The sequence below is a fragment of the Bufo bufo genome, chromosome 5 (assembly GCF_905171765.1).
Source record: "Bufo bufo chromosome 5, aBufBuf1.1, whole genome shotgun sequence".
NCBI lineage: Eukaryota > Metazoa > Chordata > Amphibia > Anura > Bufonidae > Bufo > Bufo bufo.
The window spans coordinates 554,781,426-554,800,482 of record NC_053393.1 but is presented as its reverse complement, the minus strand read 5'-3'; the positions used below and the strand labels follow the sequence as shown (position 1 = coordinate 554,800,482).

At 47.7% G+C, this 19,057-nt stretch overlaps 1 protein-coding gene across 1 annotated transcript in view; it reads right to left on the bottom strand.

Moving 5' to 3' along the window:
- LOC121000856 (gastrula zinc finger protein XlCGF66.1-like) overlaps positions 1-19,057 on the bottom strand; it is a 576,261-nt gene that overhangs the window by 472,643 nt on the left and 84,561 nt on the right. The window lies entirely within an intron of this gene.

Sequence of the window (19,057 nt, the reverse complement as noted above, 5' to 3'; positions counted from 1 at the left end):
CACCAAACTGTTCTTGGATTGTTGGAAGAAGTTGCTGTTGGTGGGTGTTTTGGTGCCATTCTTTATTCATTGCTGTGTTTTTGGGCAAAATTGTGAGTGAGCCTACTCCCTTGGATGAGAAGCAACCCCACACATGAATGGTCTCAGGATGCTTTACTGTTGGCATGACACGGGACTGATGGTAGTGCTCACCTTTTCTTCTCCGGACAAGCCATTTTCCAGATGCCCCAAACAATCGGAAAGAGGCTTCATCGGAGAATATGACTTTGCCCCAGTCCTCAGCAGTCCATTCACCAGACTTTCTGCAGAAGATCAGTCTGTCCCTGATGTTTTTTTTGGAGAGAAGTGTCTTCTTTGCTGCCCTTCTTGACACCAGGCCATCTTCCAAAAGTCTTCGCCTCACTGTGCGTGCAGATGCGCTCACACCTGCCTGCTGCCATTCCTGAGCAAGCTCTGCACTGGTGGCACTCCGATCCCGCAGCTGAATCCTCTTTAGGAGACGATCCTGGCGCTTGCTGGACTTTCTTGGACGCCCTGAAGCCTTCTTAACAAGAATTGAACCTCTTTCCTTGAAGTTCTTGATGATCCTATAAATTGTTGATTGAGGTGCAATCTTAGTAGCCACAATATCTTTGCCTGTGAAGCCATTTTTATGCAACGCAACGATGGCTGCACGCGTTTCTTTGCAGGTCACCATGGTTAACAATGGAAGAACAATGATTTCAAGCATCACCCTCCTTTTAACATGACAAGTCTGCCATTTTAACCCAATCAGCCTGACATAATGATCTCCAGCCTTGTGCTCGTCAACATTCTCACCTGAGTTAACAAGATGATTACTGAAATGATCTCAGCAGGTCCTTTAATGACACCAATGAAATGCAGTGGAAAGGTTTTTTTTGGATTAAGTTAATTTTCATGGCAAAGAAGGACTATGCAATTCATCTGATCACTCTTCATAACATTCGGGAGTAGATGCAAATTGCTATTATAATAACTTAAGCAGCAACTTTTCCAATTTCCAATATTTATGTAATTCTCAAAACTTTTGGCCACGACTGTACATTCCAGAGTCCATCACTTCTACAGCCATGTCCACCTGTAATTACCATAGATAATGATGTTATGTGACATCATCAGAACCTCTCACCTCTCCAGTAAGCAGGAAGAGGATCTCTAGGGTAAGATCTAATATCCTCTCCGCCATCTTGTCCACGTCTCCATCCATTATCTGGTACTGATGATGTCATCGGACAATCCTATATCACATGAACCTGAATGGAAGAAGAGGAGAAAATGTAGAATCCGCATGAAATCCCATAAAAAATGCTTCATCAAGGCAGTTCCTCCATGTTTGAGGTCACAGCAGTGTAAAGTATGGTGCACCCTCCCACGACCCCTACATACAATCCCTGGCTGAAGTGATGATACACCCGACCAATCAGCTGTTTGAGGAGACCGTGGCTCGCCGGTGAGCGCTGCAGTCTTATCGCAGGTCACCACGCGCCCTCTTTAGTAAAGTGGTTGTGCTTGATATCGCAGCTGTGACCGGTGAATGTGACATCACATGGCCTTGGAAGAGGCGTAAGAGGTCACCGAGCGCAGCAGCCTCTTCATACAGCTGATTGGTGGGGTCCCGGGAGTAGGAGCCCCCGATCTCATGACCTATCCTGAAGATCGGTCATCAATATGATAATTCCAGAAAACCCCTCTGACACCACTACTTTATAAGAGGGTCTACAGGAATGTCCAGTTCACCCGGAGGAAGTCTTCTGGGTGAACCGGAGAACAGGAGGGAAGACGCCGGAGATGGCGGCCGGACCGGTCATGGAGGGACAGGAAGATTTCTGTTCTTCCTTCTTGATCCAATTCATCTCTAGTTCAGGTCAAATATTGACCAACGACCCGATTCTGGGGCCGGAGCCAGACTTTGTTTTTTCGAAGGCCCCAATTTACATAATAAATTGTCCCCCAGCAGCTCGAGACCAGATCCGGTTCATCATTCACATGGAGGCTGCACCGGAAGGAGCGGAACGTTAGAACTGCCTGAGCTGTATCTGCAGGACTGACTGGACAGTGAGGGGACTATAACCTGTGACCACGTAGGTGTGGACTGTGCGGAGCCCCCACGTGGCCTGCAGCATGTGGGACACGCCCTGCGCAAGTTACAAACCAGGACACGAGAAGATGGAATATAAAGAGGGGTCTAGAAAAGCAGCGCGTGGCTCTGCATCTCCAGCCTGGACGGGACCCCTAAGGGCCGGACCTGGTGAGAGATAAGGGGGGAAGGGGGTCCGGTGAAGGCCATTAATCGGAGGGAAGCTGAATGGTCCACGGGTCACGGACCTCACAGCCAAACAGGACAGTTACTTAAACAGGACCTCACCCTCCCGGCTGGTACAGAGGGATCCCCAGTGTGATAGGGATGATGGGCAAGTAGTCATGGAGCGGACCATGGGGAACCTCCTCTCTGATTGGTCGTTTATAGTCACATGGTATTTAAAAAGCTGGAAGCAGCAACTGTGAACAAGTAACAATGGATTCTATGGATTTTACATTTTAACAGGAATTTTCAGACGTTTAACCCCTTCATAATAGGGACATTTTCCATTTTCATTGTTTACCCCCAGCCTTCCCGGAGCCATAACTTCTTTATTTCCCATTAACACAGATGACGAGGACGTTAACATCGCCGGACGAGGACTTGTTATTTGTGGGACCAGTTGTACTTTGTAATGGCGCCATTTACGGTTCTACACAATGTAGTGGGAAGCGGGAAAATCCCAACTGGGGGATAAAAAAACAAAAAACACCCACAATTCGGGCAGTTTCCTGGTTTTGCTGTCCCAGCGTTTCCTGGCCGGTTCCCCTCATCCTCCGGTCGCTGCGATTACAGCGACATCACATTTATACAGGTTTTATTGGGTTTTAATACTGAAAAAATAAAAACTTTGGAAAAAACCGAATGTTTTCTCTGCATCCCCATCTTCTGACCGCCATAACGTGTGCGGCGCTGTGTGCGCATTCCCAGTCTCTGCTTCTCACTGACGCCGTATTGTGGATGGCGGGTTTATTTATTTTCCCATTTGCGCTAAATCCTTGTACATTTATTAGCGGAGGCGCCGGCGACGTGTGTTGTTTATGTACTTTTAACTTTGGGGGGGGGATTTGAATATATATTTTTTTTATCCGGTTTTATAGTTCCAGGTTCTTGCGGCTCCAGGTGCCGTGGTCACGAGCCCCGGTGGACGTGGCGGCTGCTGCTGGATCGGTCCCTGCCGTATAAACATGTCGCTGGTTTTATCCCGTTTTCGGCTTCTCCCTGTGACTTGTGGCTGGATCGACGGAGCTCCTCCTCCAGGTCTGTCATAGGACGTCCACTGGGAGACCCTCCCCCACAGCAGCACCAACCCCGTCACATCCAGCAGACTGCGGGGAGGATCCTGCGGCACTCATAACAGACTGCACTACTGAAGCATGAACTGCCACAGACATCATACACTGCACTACTGAAGCATCAACTGCTACAGACATCATACACTGCACTACTGAAGCATCAGCTGTGACAGACATCATACACTGCACTACTGAAGCATCAGCTGCAACAGACATGACAGACTGCACTACTGAAGCATCAGCTGCCACAGACATCAGACACTGCACTACTGAAGCATCAACTGCTACAGACATCATACACTGCACTACTGAAGCATCAGCTGTGACAGACATCATACACTGCACTACTGAAGCATCAACTGCTACAGACATCATACACTGCACTACTGAAGCATCAACTGTGACAGACATCATACACTGCACTACTGAAGCACCAGCTGTGACAGACATCATACACTGCACTACTGAAGCACCAGCTGTGACAGACATCATACACTGCACTACTGAAGCATCAGCTGTGACAGACATCACACACTGCACTACTGAAGCATCAGCTGTGACAGACATCATACACTGCACTACTGAAGCATCAGCTGCCACAGACATCATACACTGCACTACTGAAGCATCAGCTGCCACAGACATCATACACTGCACTACTGAAGCATCCGCTGTGACAGACATCATACACTGCACTACTGAAGCATCAGCTGTGACAGACATCATACACTGCACTACTGAAGCATCCGCTGTGACTGACATCATACACTGCACTACTGAAGCACCAGCTGTGACAGACATCATACACTGCACTACTGAAGCATCCGCTGTGACAGACATCACACACTGCACTACTGAAGCACCAGCTGTGACAGACATCATACACTGCACTACTGAAGCACCAGCTGTGACAGACATCATACACTGCACTACTGAAGCACCAGCTGCCAGACATCATACACTGCACTACTGAAGCATCAGCTGCGACAGACATCATACACTGCACTACTGAAGCATCAACTGTGACAGACATCATACACTGCACTACTGAAGCATCAACTGCCACAGACATCACACACTGCACTACTGAAGCATCAGCTGCCACAGACATCACACACTGCACTACTGAAGCATCAACTGTGACAGACATCATACACTGCACTACTGAAGCACCAGCTGTGACAGACATCATACACTGCACTACTGAAGCATCAGCTGCCACAGACATCATACACTGCACTACTGAAGCACCAGCTGTGACAGACATCATACACTGCACTACTGAAGCACCAGCTGTGACAGACATCATACACTGCACTACTGAAGCACCAGCTGTGACAGACATCACACACTGCACTACTGACTGCGGCCCCCGGCCCCCCGGTACCTGCTCCTCCTCATGCCGGGGCTCTCCCTCCCGCTGTCCGGACATCAGAGCCTCTTTACAGGACGTTTCCAGCAGAACTTCCTCTTTCCCTCAGGTTCCTGGAGTTTTCCTCTCCCAGCATGCTTTGCAGTGTGACGTCACAGGGCTGGCCCCGCCCGGCACACTAGTCAGTCAGCACTAGCCCCGCCCCCTACACCTCCGGCGGCCATGTTAGTACACCCAGACATGGCTCCTGCTCCTCTCCTCACATCACTGAGGGCCACAGGCGCTTCCCTCACCATCTCCAGAGCCCCAAACACTGGGAGCGGCCAGCACAGCCGTATCTAAGCCTCTCATGTGAGATACAGCCTGCTGAGCCTGGATCACAGCTTCTCTTGTGTGATACTGTCCGCTGAGCCGTGTATCTAATCCTATCCTGTGTGATACTGTCTGCTGAGCTGTGTATCTAATCCTCTCCTGTGTGATACTGTCTGCTGAGCTGTGTATCTAATCCTATCCTGTGTGATACTGTCTGCTGAGCTGTGTATCTAATCCTCTCCTGTGTGATACTGTCTGCTGAGCTGTGTATCTAATCCTATCCTGTGTGATACTGTCTGCTGAGCGGTGTATCTAATCCTATCCTGTGTGATACTGTCTGCTGAGCTGTGTATCTAATCCTCTCCTGTGTGATACTGTCTGCTGAGCTGTGTATCTAATCCTATCCTGTGTGATACTGTCTGCTGAGCTGTGTATCTAATCCTCTCCTGTGTGATACTGCCTGCTGAGCTGTGTATCTAATCCTATCCTGTGTGATACTGTCTGCTGAGCGGTGTATCTAATCCTATCCTGTGTGATACTGTCTGCTGAGCTGTGTATATATTCCTATCCTGTGTGATACTGCCTGCTGAGCTGTGTATCTAATCCTATCCCGTGTGATACTGTCTGCTGAGCTGTGTATCTAATCCTATCCTGTGTGATACTGCCTGCTGAGCTGTGTATCTAATCCTATCCCGTGTGATACTGTCTGCTGAGCTGTGTATCTAATCCTATCCTGTGTGATACTGCCTGCTGAGCTGTGTATCTAATCCTCTCCTGTGTGATACTGTCTGCTGAGCTGTGTATCTAATCCTCTCCTGTGTGATACTGTCTGCTGAGCTGTGTATCTAATCCTATCCTGTGTGATGCTGTGTATCTAATCCTATCCTGTGTGATTCAGTCTGCTGAGCTGTGTATCTAATCCTATCCTGTGTGATACTGTCTGCTGAGCTGTGTATCTAATCCTATCCTGTGTGATTCAGTCTGCTGAGCTGTGTATCTAATCCTATCCTGTGTGATACTGTCTGCTGAGCTGTGTATCTAATCCTATCCTGTGTGATACTGTCTGCTGTGCTGTGTATCTAATCCTATCCTGTGTGATACTGTCTGCTGAGCTGTGTATCTAATCCTATCCTGTGTGATACTGCCTGCTGAGCTGTGTATCTAATCCTGTCCTGTGTGATACTGTCTGCTGAGCTGTGTATCTAATCCTGTCCTGTGTGATACTGTCTGCTGAGCTGTGTATCTAATCCTATCCTGTGTGATACTGTCTGCTGTGCTGTGTATCTAATCCTATCCTGTGTGATACTGTCTGCTGTGCTGTGTATCTAATCCTATCCTGTGTGATACTGTCTGCTGAGCTGTGTATCTAATCCTATCCCGTGTGATACTGCCTGCTGAGCTGTGTATCTAATCCTATCCCGTGTGATACTGTCTGCTGAGCTGTGTATCTAATCCTATCCCGTGTGATACTGTCTGCTGAGCTGTGTATCTAATCCTATCCTGTGTGATACTGTCTGCTGAGCTGTGTATCTAATCCTATCCTGTGTGATACTGTCTGCTGAGCTGTGTATCTAATCCTATCCTGTGTGATACAGTCTGCTGAGCTGTGTATCTAATCCTATCCTGTGTGATACTGCCTGCTGAGCTGTGTATCTAATCCTGTCCTGTGTGATACTGTCTGCTGAGCTGTGTATCTAATCCTATCCTGTGTGATACTGTCTGCTGAGCTGTGTATCTAATCCTCTCCTGTGTGATACTGTCTGCTGAGCTGTGTATCTAATCCTATCCTGTGTGATACTGTCTGCTGAGCTGTGTATCTAATCCTCTCCTGTGTGATACTGCCTGCTGAGCTGTGTATCTAATCCTATCCTGTGTGATACTGTCTGCTGAGCTGTGTATCTAATCCTATCCTGTGTGATACAGTCTGCTGAGCTGTGTATCTAATCCTATCCTGTGTGATACTGCCTGCTGAGCTGTGTATCTAATCCTCTCCTGTGTGATACTGCCTGCTGAGCTGTGTATCTAATCCTATCCTGTGTGATGCTGTCTGCTGAGCTGTGTATCTAATCCTCTCCTGTGTGATACTGTCTGCTGAGCTGTGTATCTAATCCTATCCCGTGTGATACTGTCTGCTGAGCTGTGTATCTAATCCTATCCTGTGTGATACTGTGTATCTAATCCTATCCTGTGTGATACTGCCTGCTGAGCTGTGTATCTAATCCTATCCTGTGTGATACTGTCTGCTGAGCTGTGTATCTAATCCTATCCTGTGTGATACTGTCTGCTGTGCTGTGTATCTAATCCTATCCTGTGTGATACTGTCTGCTGAGCTGTGTATCTAATCCTATCCTGTGTGATACTGCCTGCTGAGCTGTGTATCTAATCCTATCCTGTGTGATACTGTCTGCTGAGCTGTGTATCTAATCCTATCCTGTGTGATACAGTCTGCTGAGCTGTGTATCTAATCCTATCCTGTGTGATACTCTCTGCTGAGCTGTGTATCTAATCCTATCCTGTGTGATACTGTCTGCTGAGCTGTGTATCTAATCCTATCCTGTGTGATACTGTTTGCTGAGCCGTGTAACTAATCCTGTCCTGTGTGATACTGTCTGCTGAGCTGTGTATCTAATCCTATCCTGTGTGATACTGTGTATCTAATCCTATCCTGTGTGATACTGCCTGCTGAGCTGTGTATCTAATCCTATCCTGTGTGATACTGTCTGCTGAGCTGTGTATCTAATCCTATCCTGTGTGATACTGTCTGCTGTGCTGTGTATCTAATCCTATCCTGTGTGATACTGTCTGCTGAGCTGTGTATCTAATCCTATCCTGTGTGATACTGCCTGCTGAGCTGTGTATCTAATCCTGTCCTGTGTGATACTGCCTGCTGAGCTGTGTATCTAATCCTATCCTGTGTGATACAGTCTGCTGAGCTGTGTATCTAATCCTATCCTGTGTGATACTGTCTGCTGAGCTGTGTATCTAATCCTATCCTGTGTGATACTGTCTGCTGAGCTGTGTATCTAATCCTTTCCTGTGTGATACAGTCTGCTGAGCTGTGTATCTAATCCTTTCCTGTGTGATACAGTCTGCTGAGCTGTGTATCTAATCCTATCCTGTGTGATACTGTATGCTGAGCTGTGTATCTAATCCTATCCTGTGTGATACTGTCTGCTGAGCTGTGTATCTAATCCTATCCTGTGTGATACTGTCTGCTGAGCTGTGTATCTAATCCTATCCTGTGTGATACTGTCTGCTGAGCTGTGTATCTAATCCTATCCTGTGTGATACTGTCTGCTGAGCTGTGTATCTAATCCTATCCTGTGTGATACTGTATGCTGAGCTGTGTATCTAATCCTATTCTGTGTGATACTGTCTGCTGAGCTGTGTATCTAATCCTATCCCGTGTGATACTGTCTGCTGAGCGGTGTATCTAATCCTATCCTGTGTGATACTGTCTGCTGAGCGGTGTATCTAATCCTATCCTGTGTGATACTGTCTGCTGAGCTATGTATCTAATCCTATCCTGTGTGATACTGTCTGCTGAGCTGTGTATCTAATCCTCTCCTGTGTGATACAGTCTGCTGAGCTGTGTATCTAATCCTATCCTGTGTGATACTGTCTGCTGAGCTGTGTATCTAATCCTCTCCTGTGTGATACTGTCTGCTGAGCTGTGTATCTAATCCTATCCTGTGTGATACTGTCTGCTGAGCTGTGTATCTAATCCTATCCTGTGTGATACTCTCTGCTGAGCTGTGTATCTAATCCTATCCTGTGTGATACTGCCTGCTGAGCTGTGTATCTAATCCTCTCCTGTGTGATACTGCCTGCTGAGCTGTGTATCTAATCCTATCCTGTGTGATGCTGTCTGCTGAGCTGTGTATCTAATCCTCTCCTGTGTGATACTGTCTGCTGAGCTGTGTATCTAATCCTATCCCGTGTGATACTGTCTGCTGAGCGGTGTATCTAATCCTATCCTGTGTGATACTGTCTGCTGAGCTGTGTATCTAATACTATCCTGTGTGATACTGTCTGCTGAGCTGTGTATCTAATCCTATCCCGTGTGATACTGTCTGCTGAGCGGTGTATCTAATCCTATCCTGTGTGATACTGTCTGCTGAGCGGTGTATCTAATCCTATCCTGTGTGATACTGTCTGCTGAGCTATGTATCTAATCCTATCCTGTGTGATACTGTCTGCTGAGCTGTGTATCTAATCCTCTCCTGTGTGATACAGTCTGCTGAGCTGTGTATCTAATCCTATCCTGTGTGATACTGTCTGCTGAGCTGTGTATCTAATCCTCTCCTGTGTGATACTGTCTGCTGAGCTGTGTATCTAATCCTATCCTGTGTGATACTCTCTGCTGAGCTGTGTATCTAATCCTCTCCTGTGTGATACTGTCTGCTGAGCTGTGTATCTAATCCTATCCTGTGTGATACTCTCTGCTGAGCTGTGTATCTAATCCTATCCCGTGTGATACTGTCTGCTGAGCGGTGTATCTAATCCTATCCTGTGTGATACTGCCTGCTGAGCTGTGTATCTAATCCTATCCTGTGTGATACTGTCTGCTGAGCTGTGTATCTAATCCTACAGGAGGGTGGTTACATTTCTATATGTTGCTGTTTTGTGCTCGTGAATGGAGTATAGAGCTGAGGACATGGATCGCTAGATCGCCGCTGGCACATCCGCAATACCCAGTCCCCATAGCTCTGTGTGCTTTTATGGTGTCAAAAACCGGTTTGATTCATATGGAAATCCCCCTGAGATGAGTCCTGTAGGTGAGAGGAGTCGGGGACAGGACTCATCTCAGGGGGATTTCCATATGTATCAAACCGGTTTTTGACACCATAAAAGCACACAGAGCTATGGGGACTGGGTATTGCGGATGTGCCATCGGCGATCTAGTAACCCATGTCCTCAGCTCTATACACAAAATCCCGGTGACAGGTTCACTTTAAGGGTCCATTCACACGTCCGTTGTTTCTTTCCTGATTTGTTACGTTTTTTGCTGAACAGATCTGGACCCATTCATTTTCAATGGGTCCTGAAAAAAATCAGACATTGAGCTGTCCGTTTTTTTCCAGGACCCATTGAAAATGAATGGGTCCAGATCTGTTCAGCAAAAAACGGAACAGATCAGGAAAGAAAAAACGGACGTGTGAATGGACCCTAACCCTGTGATGGTTTCTGCTCCGTTATTTAGTAACCTTAGCTAAAAATAAATAACCTGGGGCCGGAGCGCCGGACGACCGCACAGCAGAGACGCCGCCGTACCCACTACTCTATAGAAGAGCTCTCACTGAATAATTACTGTTTACTTAACCCCTTCCCAGGCAGTGACGTACATGTGAAGCGGGCGCCATAGACACCTGGGGCTAATGTCTGTGATCGGCAATAATGCCAATTGCAGACATTTAACCCTTCAGATTCTATAGTCAAATGTAATCATAGCATCTAAGAAGCTTAAAAACTGCTCCTGAGTGATCCGAGGCTGCCGCAGCCATGTTCCTGTGTAGGCACTGCCGGTGACATGGCTCCATAGGAACATAGGGGGAGGTGTATCCAGGCCGGAGCTTTCTTCACCGGTCTTCATATCTCCGGTGCTGCCGGAGGATGCACCTAACGTATGACAAGGCGCAGTCCTCGCCGTATATTACACGCATCCTCCAGCAGATATCTGCGACAGCTCGGAGCCGCCATAGATTTCTGGCTTCATGTGGGAGGGTGCCGTGAAAAACACCAGATGTGACTGTTTTCTAAAAGTTGCGCTTAAAGGGTCTCCAAACAATTGAAGAAAAAGTGATCAAAAAGTCACACGCACCCTGTAAAAGGAAATATTAATTATTGATATTTTGGATTAATATCTATAATTAATATTCATAAATAGTCGTGAGCCGTCTACTGATGACTCCGCCTATTTATACTATAAATACTAATTACCTCGTTGCTCTTACTTTTCCTGAACTACGTGCGATGGATTATTATTGCGGCCAGGGCCGGCTCCAGGTTCATGTGGGCCCTTGGGCGATAAATCCCAGTGGGCCCCCATGAGGCATTTTTTTACATTGACATGTCCCCCTGTGGCTCCTACACTGTATAATGACCTCCAGTGGCCCCTATACAGTATAATGACTACTAGTGGCCCTTCACACAGTATAATGAACCCCCAATTCCCCCCCCCCCCCCCACTGTATAATGAACACCTGTGGCCCTGAATTCAGAATAATAACCCCCCAGTGGCCCCCTCACATACCTATCATTGCAGGGGAGCTGGCGGTCCTGTCATTCACTAACCGCAGCTCCCTGCGCTCCTTCTCTCCTCCGCTGCAGCAGTGAGCCGGGCCTGGAGGAGAGAAGGAGATGTGCAGTGATGGAGCTAGAACTGACTGGGCCCCACAGCGAAATTTAGTACGCCCCCCTCCCCCCCAATCTGTGTTCACATTACGTTTTTCCTATCGGTTTGATGTATACACATGTGCAGCGCTCCACGTTTTTGTATCCTGCAGAGTCAAGTAAAAAATGCAGACGTTAACGTATATGTTTTTCTACCATGGAACTGTATGGTGAACGGACGCCGCTGTACGGCATCAGTCTGAGGCGTCTGGTAACGCAGACATTTTTGGTATTCATTACATGGATGGAAAAAATGTGATGTGAACCCAGCCCTAGTGTCAGAATAAGCCCCAGTACACAGCGGAGCAGCGTGGCGGAGAGGGGAGGCCGCCATGTACTGACAGAGCGCTACCTGGTCCTGGTGGTCAGGGGTGAGGACTGTGCTTCCCAAGGATCATTATCTACTGGGAAATACAGGGCACAGTATAATACACTAGAGTCTATATAATGTAAAGATATCAGCCCCACCCCCCGAATAATAATACAATTAGGGGGTCATTTATTATATAGAAATACGTCTATGTATTTCTGACACAGATTGTGGCGCAAAGGTCCTTAGCACCGCAATATGTATCTTTTCCCGCTCATGCCAGGTCTAAAAAAAAGTGGTGTGGGCAGAAAGGGATACAGTTATGGCCATGCAGTTATTAGATACCACCGCCATATAGTGATAACACCGCCATACAGTGATAACACCGCCATATAGTGATAACACCGCCATATAGTGATAACACCGCCATATAGTGATAACACCGCCATATAGTGATAACACCGCCATACAGTGACCGGATAAAAGGGTATAAGAGGGCACAGTACAGGGAATGACTATGGGCACTGCACAGGGTGTGGTAGGAGGGCACAAAGCAGGGTATAAAGGGGCACAGTACGGGGTGGGGGGCACAGTACGGGGCGGGGGGCACAGTCACATGACCCTGTGACGTTAGAAGGTCCTTATGGTGAATGCGGTTCAGATGCCACCATAATGAGAGGCAGAGGAGTGAGACAGGGGCCCGGGGCCCTGGATGGACAGGAGGGGTGGACACAGCAAGTCGGTGGAAGGGGCTCTGAGGGGGATTCATAAAGAAGTAGGGGCAGGAGGTCTGTGCAGGGCAGCAATAGGAGATAGGAGGGTGGGACAGGAGCCCTGGATACATGAGGGAGGAAAGGAGACAGCAGGGGCTCCATGAGGATGAGATAGAACAGGATATGGGGGGGGGGGGGGGGGGGGCAGAGGCGTATCTAGTGAAAATGGCGCCTATGGCAAGCACTGAAACTGCGCCCCTGGGGGGAGAGAGGAAGTAGGATCACCAGCGGCCCTGTCTGCTTAGCACATACGCACAATCGCACCTGATGATGACTTTAAGGCCTCTTTCACACTGGGGGGTGGGGGCGTCGGTGGTAAAGTGCTGCTATTTTTAATGGCGCTTTACCGTCTTTTTTGCGGCACTGTTCAGCCGCTAGCGGGGCGCTTTTAACTCCCGCTAGCGGCCGAGAAAGGGTTAAAAAAAAACGCCTGCAAAGCACCGCTTTGATTTCAATGGGCAGGGGCACTTTAGGAGCCACTCCTACAGCGCCTCAAAGATGCTGCTTGCAAACGCACTGCTCCAGTGTTAAAGCCCTCTGGCTTTCTTCACACAGGAGTGAATGGAGCCGCTCTTTCAGGGCGCTTTGCAGGTGCTACAGCGCTACAAAATAGAGCACTCCAATGTGAAAGCCAGAGGGTTTTAACACTGGAGCGGTGCGTTGGCAGGACAATAAAAAAAGTCCTTTTAGCCACATCTTTGAGGCGCTGTAGGAACAGTGTACACACTGATTCGAAAGCGCCACTGCCCATTGAAATCAATGGGCAGCGCCGCCGAACCGCCAGCAATGCACCGCTGCAAGCTGCATTTTGCGGGCGGTTTTAACCCTTTTTGGGCAGCTAGTGGAAGCTCAAAGTCCTGCGAGCCGCATATTTGAGGCGCCCTGCTAGCGGCTGAATAGCGCCGCAAAAATTACAGTAAAGCGCCGCTCAAATAGCGACGCTTTACCGCCAATAGCGCAACGCCCCAGTGTGACAATAGCCTAAGCCTGGCATCATGACAGTCTCAAACAGAAGCAAGCAGCCCATCCAATATAGTGCTTGCACAATATGGATTAAATTAATTATAATTATGCATAGCCATAGATATAAATAAAGTGATTTGTGCAACAGCAGGTACAACTTGCACAAATCACTTTATTTAGGATATCTATGCATAATTCTAATTTATTTATTCCATATATTTAGCAGCACTATATTAGGTATTTAGCAAGGTTACATTTATTAGGTTGCCTGCAGTGCTTGGCAGATTGCAGAATGTCAGTACATCATTATACAGTGTGATCATGATGTGTGTGTGTACCGTAGCAGACTAGCAGTGCTGCCTGGCTGGGGGTCCAATCGTCCAACTTCTCACAGTTCTTCTCCTCACTTCACCTCAGTGCAGTCAGTCACCTCACGAGTGACACGCTTGGATAAATGAAGCTACGATACGCAGAGGAGGGTAGGCGGAGCTTGAGGCGGAGCTGGAGGCGGAGCCTCTGCAAGTTAGCAGATACACGGACGGACTGGGCGATCCCATTCATAGAAAATCATGGGGGCGCCTGTCTTTCTCCTACATGCCAGCCCTCAGTCCAGACTGTCCAGCCAAGCTAAAAGTACTTTCCAAGTTAATTTGCGTGCCGCCGCCAGCGCTGGGGCTAAAGGAGGTGGCTGCAGAATGGGTGGGAATTTTTTTTTCATGATATTTTTTTTTTTGTCGCCCCCCCCCGCTTGGCGCCTATGGCACTAGCCATGGCTGCCATAGCTTGGATACGCCACTGGGGGGGGGGCAGGTGTCATGGAGGCAAACAGCTTAATGAAACAGTAAAGCCACTAAATAGAATGAAGCAGCAGCAGATGGAAGATTCCCCCTCCCTTTCCTTCTATCCCACAGACAAGAGACAGTCACAGTGCAGACTCACTCACAGACTGTCTCCACACTTCTCTGCTCCAGCCCTGCCGTCTCTCTCCTCAGGCAGCGTGTCCTGTGTAGAGGGGGCGTGTCCTGTGTAGAGGGGGCGTGTCCTGTGTAGAGGGGGCGTGTCCTGAGTCTCTGCAGCTCAGAGGGCCCACCAAAGGGGTACTGCGTATGTGAAATGACAGCAGTGAGAGCTCCCATCTGTATTGATGGAAGTGCTCAAAGCAGCTCAGTGGGCCCCCCCAGGAGCATTGGGCCCCGGCACTTGCCCGGGGATGCCGGTTATGACGCCGGCCCTGATTGCGGCGACTACAAATAACTGTAAGCTGTATTTTTAACAATAAAATATTTATTAAAACAAATACAAGTCTACAGTCTATTATTATTGCTATATCTATTTATATCCAAAGGTTATATAAATATATATACATCTAGACACACACCGCGATACATTAACACCACTATAAACCCTGACTACGCTAACACAATACAATAATAAGCCCATAGCAGCCCCCTCCCCCTCCCCAACCTAAGGCGCAGGGATATGACATCATCGTGTGCGTGTGACGGAATGCATGCACTCAGAATGTAACAGATAACTGCCAACTGCCCCCTGAGGCTCGGGATCTGTACAGACAAAGATACAAAGGAATTCCTGCCCAAGGTGTAAATGAGAGCTTCCCCCCAGATACACCATGGCACCACACGCCCACCCTTGTCATAAACAATCCCTGAACAGAAGGTGGGGAGAGCATAATAACTAGGCTGATATATACACCCAATATATGCACTTCCCTCTACACACCCTAATCAATAAAAAGTACAGATTGCTCCGCATAAAATGAGCCTCACACAACTCCGCAGACATAAAACTAAGAAAGTTCTGGGGTTCAAAATACGGTGATGAAAACAGTTTGATCTCATAGGGAACGCTGTAAAACAAAACCTGTAATACCGGTGGAATTGTGTTTTTTCCTGGTTCCTCCCCATTTGGAATGTTTTTCCTCTTCCCACTACATTGTGTTCCGCAGTATATGGGGCCATTAGAAAGTACAACCTGTCCTGCAAACAGAAGCCCTCATACGGCTATGTGATTGGAAAAGTATAAAAGTTATGGCTCCGGAAGTCAAGGAGTGAAAAACGTAAACGGAAAAACGCTCAGGGGCTAAAAGAGTTAATATTATGTCTAGAAAGAAACCAGTAGCGGTATTTAGAGACAGAGGATGCAATCCGTGGTGCAGAGCTCCTCTGTAGACCTGTGGGTAAGTCTGCTGCCTCCTGCACAGAAGGTGAGGGGTTCAATCCCCTGGAAATACTTGTAAAATACTTTCTTTATTAAAGGGGTTCTGCAGTTATTTTACACTGATTATCCTCCTGATAGATCATCAGCATCTGATTGGCGGGGGTCCGACACCCGGGACCCCCGCCGATCAGCTGTTTGAGAAGGCAGCGGAGTTGGCAGCAGCGCCACGTCCTTCTCGCTGTTTACCGCAGGCCCAGTGACGTCACGACTAGTATCACTGGTGTGGGCGGGGCTAAGCTCCATTCAAGTGAACAGAGTTTAGCCCCGCCCACACCAGTGACACTAGTGGTGACATCACTGGGCCTGCGGTAAACAGCGAGAAGGCCGCGGCGCTGCTGCCAACTCCGCTGCCTTCACAAGCAGCTGATCGTTGGGGGTCCCGGGTGTCGGACCCCCGCTAATCAGATGCTGATGATCTATCCAGAGGATAAATAACTGCAGAACCCCTTTAAAGGTTATTGCAGAAAATGTAACCTTTATTTTTTCAATTGTTCATATTATAAAGTTAATGTTACAAAAAAAAAATAGGGCAAAAACAATGAAAATTAATGCATTTTTGTAACATTCTGACTAGTAAATATGACACGACAGCATCGGTATCCCTGTAACCCTAATAACCCATACAACATAGTAAGTACATCATTTAGACGGGCGTCCTGGATTTGCATCGGGTGCTGTCACGTACGGGAACCGCCACGTCACGTGACCCGGGTGAAATTGCCTATTTTGCGCACTCAATCTCTCACTCCCCTACACACAGGCCTCAGATTAGGCCTCAATTCCACCCTGCCACAGCCTCTCATGCACCCAACACGCTGCCTCCATCTATGACATTGAAATCAATACCCCGATTTAATAAAGGGCTTCTAGAAAACCCCACAGCGCCCCCTCCGCAGTCAGGCTCCCAGTGGTACAGGCCGCACTCATACACTTATAATGGAGGTTACTGGGCTTTAATGTACAAAAAAGGTACAAAAAACAGAAAGCGAAGTCATGAGTAAGGGCTGACATACTTGGTAGCCCGAAATGCGTAGACAAAGACCGTTTGTACTGGATGTATTTGTAACCGCACTAATAAAGTACCATTCAACCTCTGCGAGACTGAGCTGGACTTCGCTTTTTGTTTGGACTACAAATTTTCCGCATCCAAGTGCGGTATTCTTCCGTGCTCGCAGGTGAGAGCCGTAATTTTTACCTGTTGTTGTTTGAGTTACAAAAAAGTTACAAGAAATTAGAGCTACTGTACATAAACGTGCGTAAAACAGTATAAAAAATAAAAGGATACAAAGCAGAAAGGTTCTTACTGGAGGATTGTGCGGTCAGAGGTCCTTCTGGAGGAAAGTGGAGCACAACCCAATGCTGATCGGATCCCCAAATTGTGTCAAAGAAATGTTCCCAATAGTTCACTTTTTATCCCCATTCGGCAGAGGGTGGAGCAGAGAGGAGTCTCCCTCCGATGGTGTCCGGCCTTCTGGGATGGCTCATTACCTGCGCACGCTCCACCGCTCTTACTCATAACGGATATTCGGACCCGACATGTTTCAGTAATGTATATTATATCCGGCTGATCAGTTTGATACCACACATGGTCCCAGAAGGTGAGATACTGGTTATGTGGGCATGCTGGCTGCCAGGGATGGGGGGTCTAGACCCCGATGCCCACATCACACGGAATACAATGATCACCGCTATTAATGTGTGAGTTGTACCAGAGATGAGTTATTGCTTCTGAGACGTCTTCTTCATCCTCTGGCACTGTATTGGAAAGGCTCCTGGACCCCTGCGGGGTGAGGGTCCGGGCTGTCCGGGAGTCTGCATTTCCAGGGACCACCTTCATTACCGCTGGAAAAAGGGCCAGTCTTTTCACAGTGAGGTGATAAAGAGTAATGCGTATTCTAACCGCGGGCCCAGACGGAACGGCGCGAACAATCACAGAACGGAAAGTATATAGGATCACAAGACAGATATAAAACATATGAGAATTGTCGTCCATTTCTCACAGGTGCACTGCGGGAAACCCGCGCGAGTCCGCTCGCAATTTCAGTCAGTTTTGACTGCGATTGCGTTGCTCAGTTTTTTCCTTGCGAGTGCAATGCATTTTGCACGCGCGTGATAAAAAACTGAATTTAATACCCAGACGCGAACTTGGAGTTTTGGGTTCGGTGTTGTGTAGATTTTATTATTTCCCCTTATAACATCCACTTAATCGCGCAGCCGGCATCACCTTCTTTCTTCTTCTTTCAGGACCTGCAAAAGGACCTTTGATGACGTCATCAAAGGTCCTTTTGCAGGTCCTGAAAGAAGAAGAAAGAAGACAATGCCGGCTGCGCGACCAAGGGGATGAGGTAAGCTAATTTTATTTATTTTTTTAACCCCTCAAGGCACATTTTACTAAGCATTCTGTATTAAGAACCATGTTATAAGGAAAAATAATACAGTAAATAGACTTTAATGGGGTCCGAGATTGCTCATCCCTATCATCATCTAGCAACTATGTGTGAAAATTGCACCACATCCGCACTTGCTTGCGATTTTCACGCAGCCCCATTAATTTCTATGGGGCCTGCGTTGCGTGAAAACCGCAGAATATAGAACATGCTGCGATTTTCATGCAACGCACAAGTGATGCGTGAAAATCACCGCTCATCTGCACAGCCCTATTGAAGTGAATGGGTCCGGATTCAGTGCGGGTGCAAAGCGTTCACCTCACGCATTGCACCCGCGTGGAAATCTTGCCCGTGTGAAAGGGGCCTTATGGTGATCGGTTAACAGAGTAAATAAAAATGTCGCGAGTTTTTTCCCCTTCATTTCAATAACACACTATTTACAATCATGTCTGTGAAGAAAAGCTTTTTGCACACAGAAATTCCTATGTTACTAGTGTGGCCGGTCTGTAGTGTCATGGTAAGTCTTCTGCCTGCCGTACAGATGGCTTGGGGTTCAAATCCCCACCGAGACCTGTAAGTTTATTTCTTTAGTAAAATCTAGCTGATGACCCGGCGTTGCTCGGGTATTTATTTATTACAATTTTATATTAAATAACAGTGACTTTCACAATGGCCGTCCCTTTAACGGTGACCTCCCGTTTACAAGTGACTTTCATAGTGCCCGCCCCTTTAACTGTAACCACCCCTTTAACAGTGACTTTCACAGTGGTTCCTCCTTTAATGGTGACCGCCCCTTTAACCCCTTAAGGCCATTTTTCACCTTAACCACCTCAGGCCCCATAGCTTAAACACCCTGAAAGACCAGGCCACTTTTTACACTTCTGACCTACACTACTTTCACCGTTTATTGCTC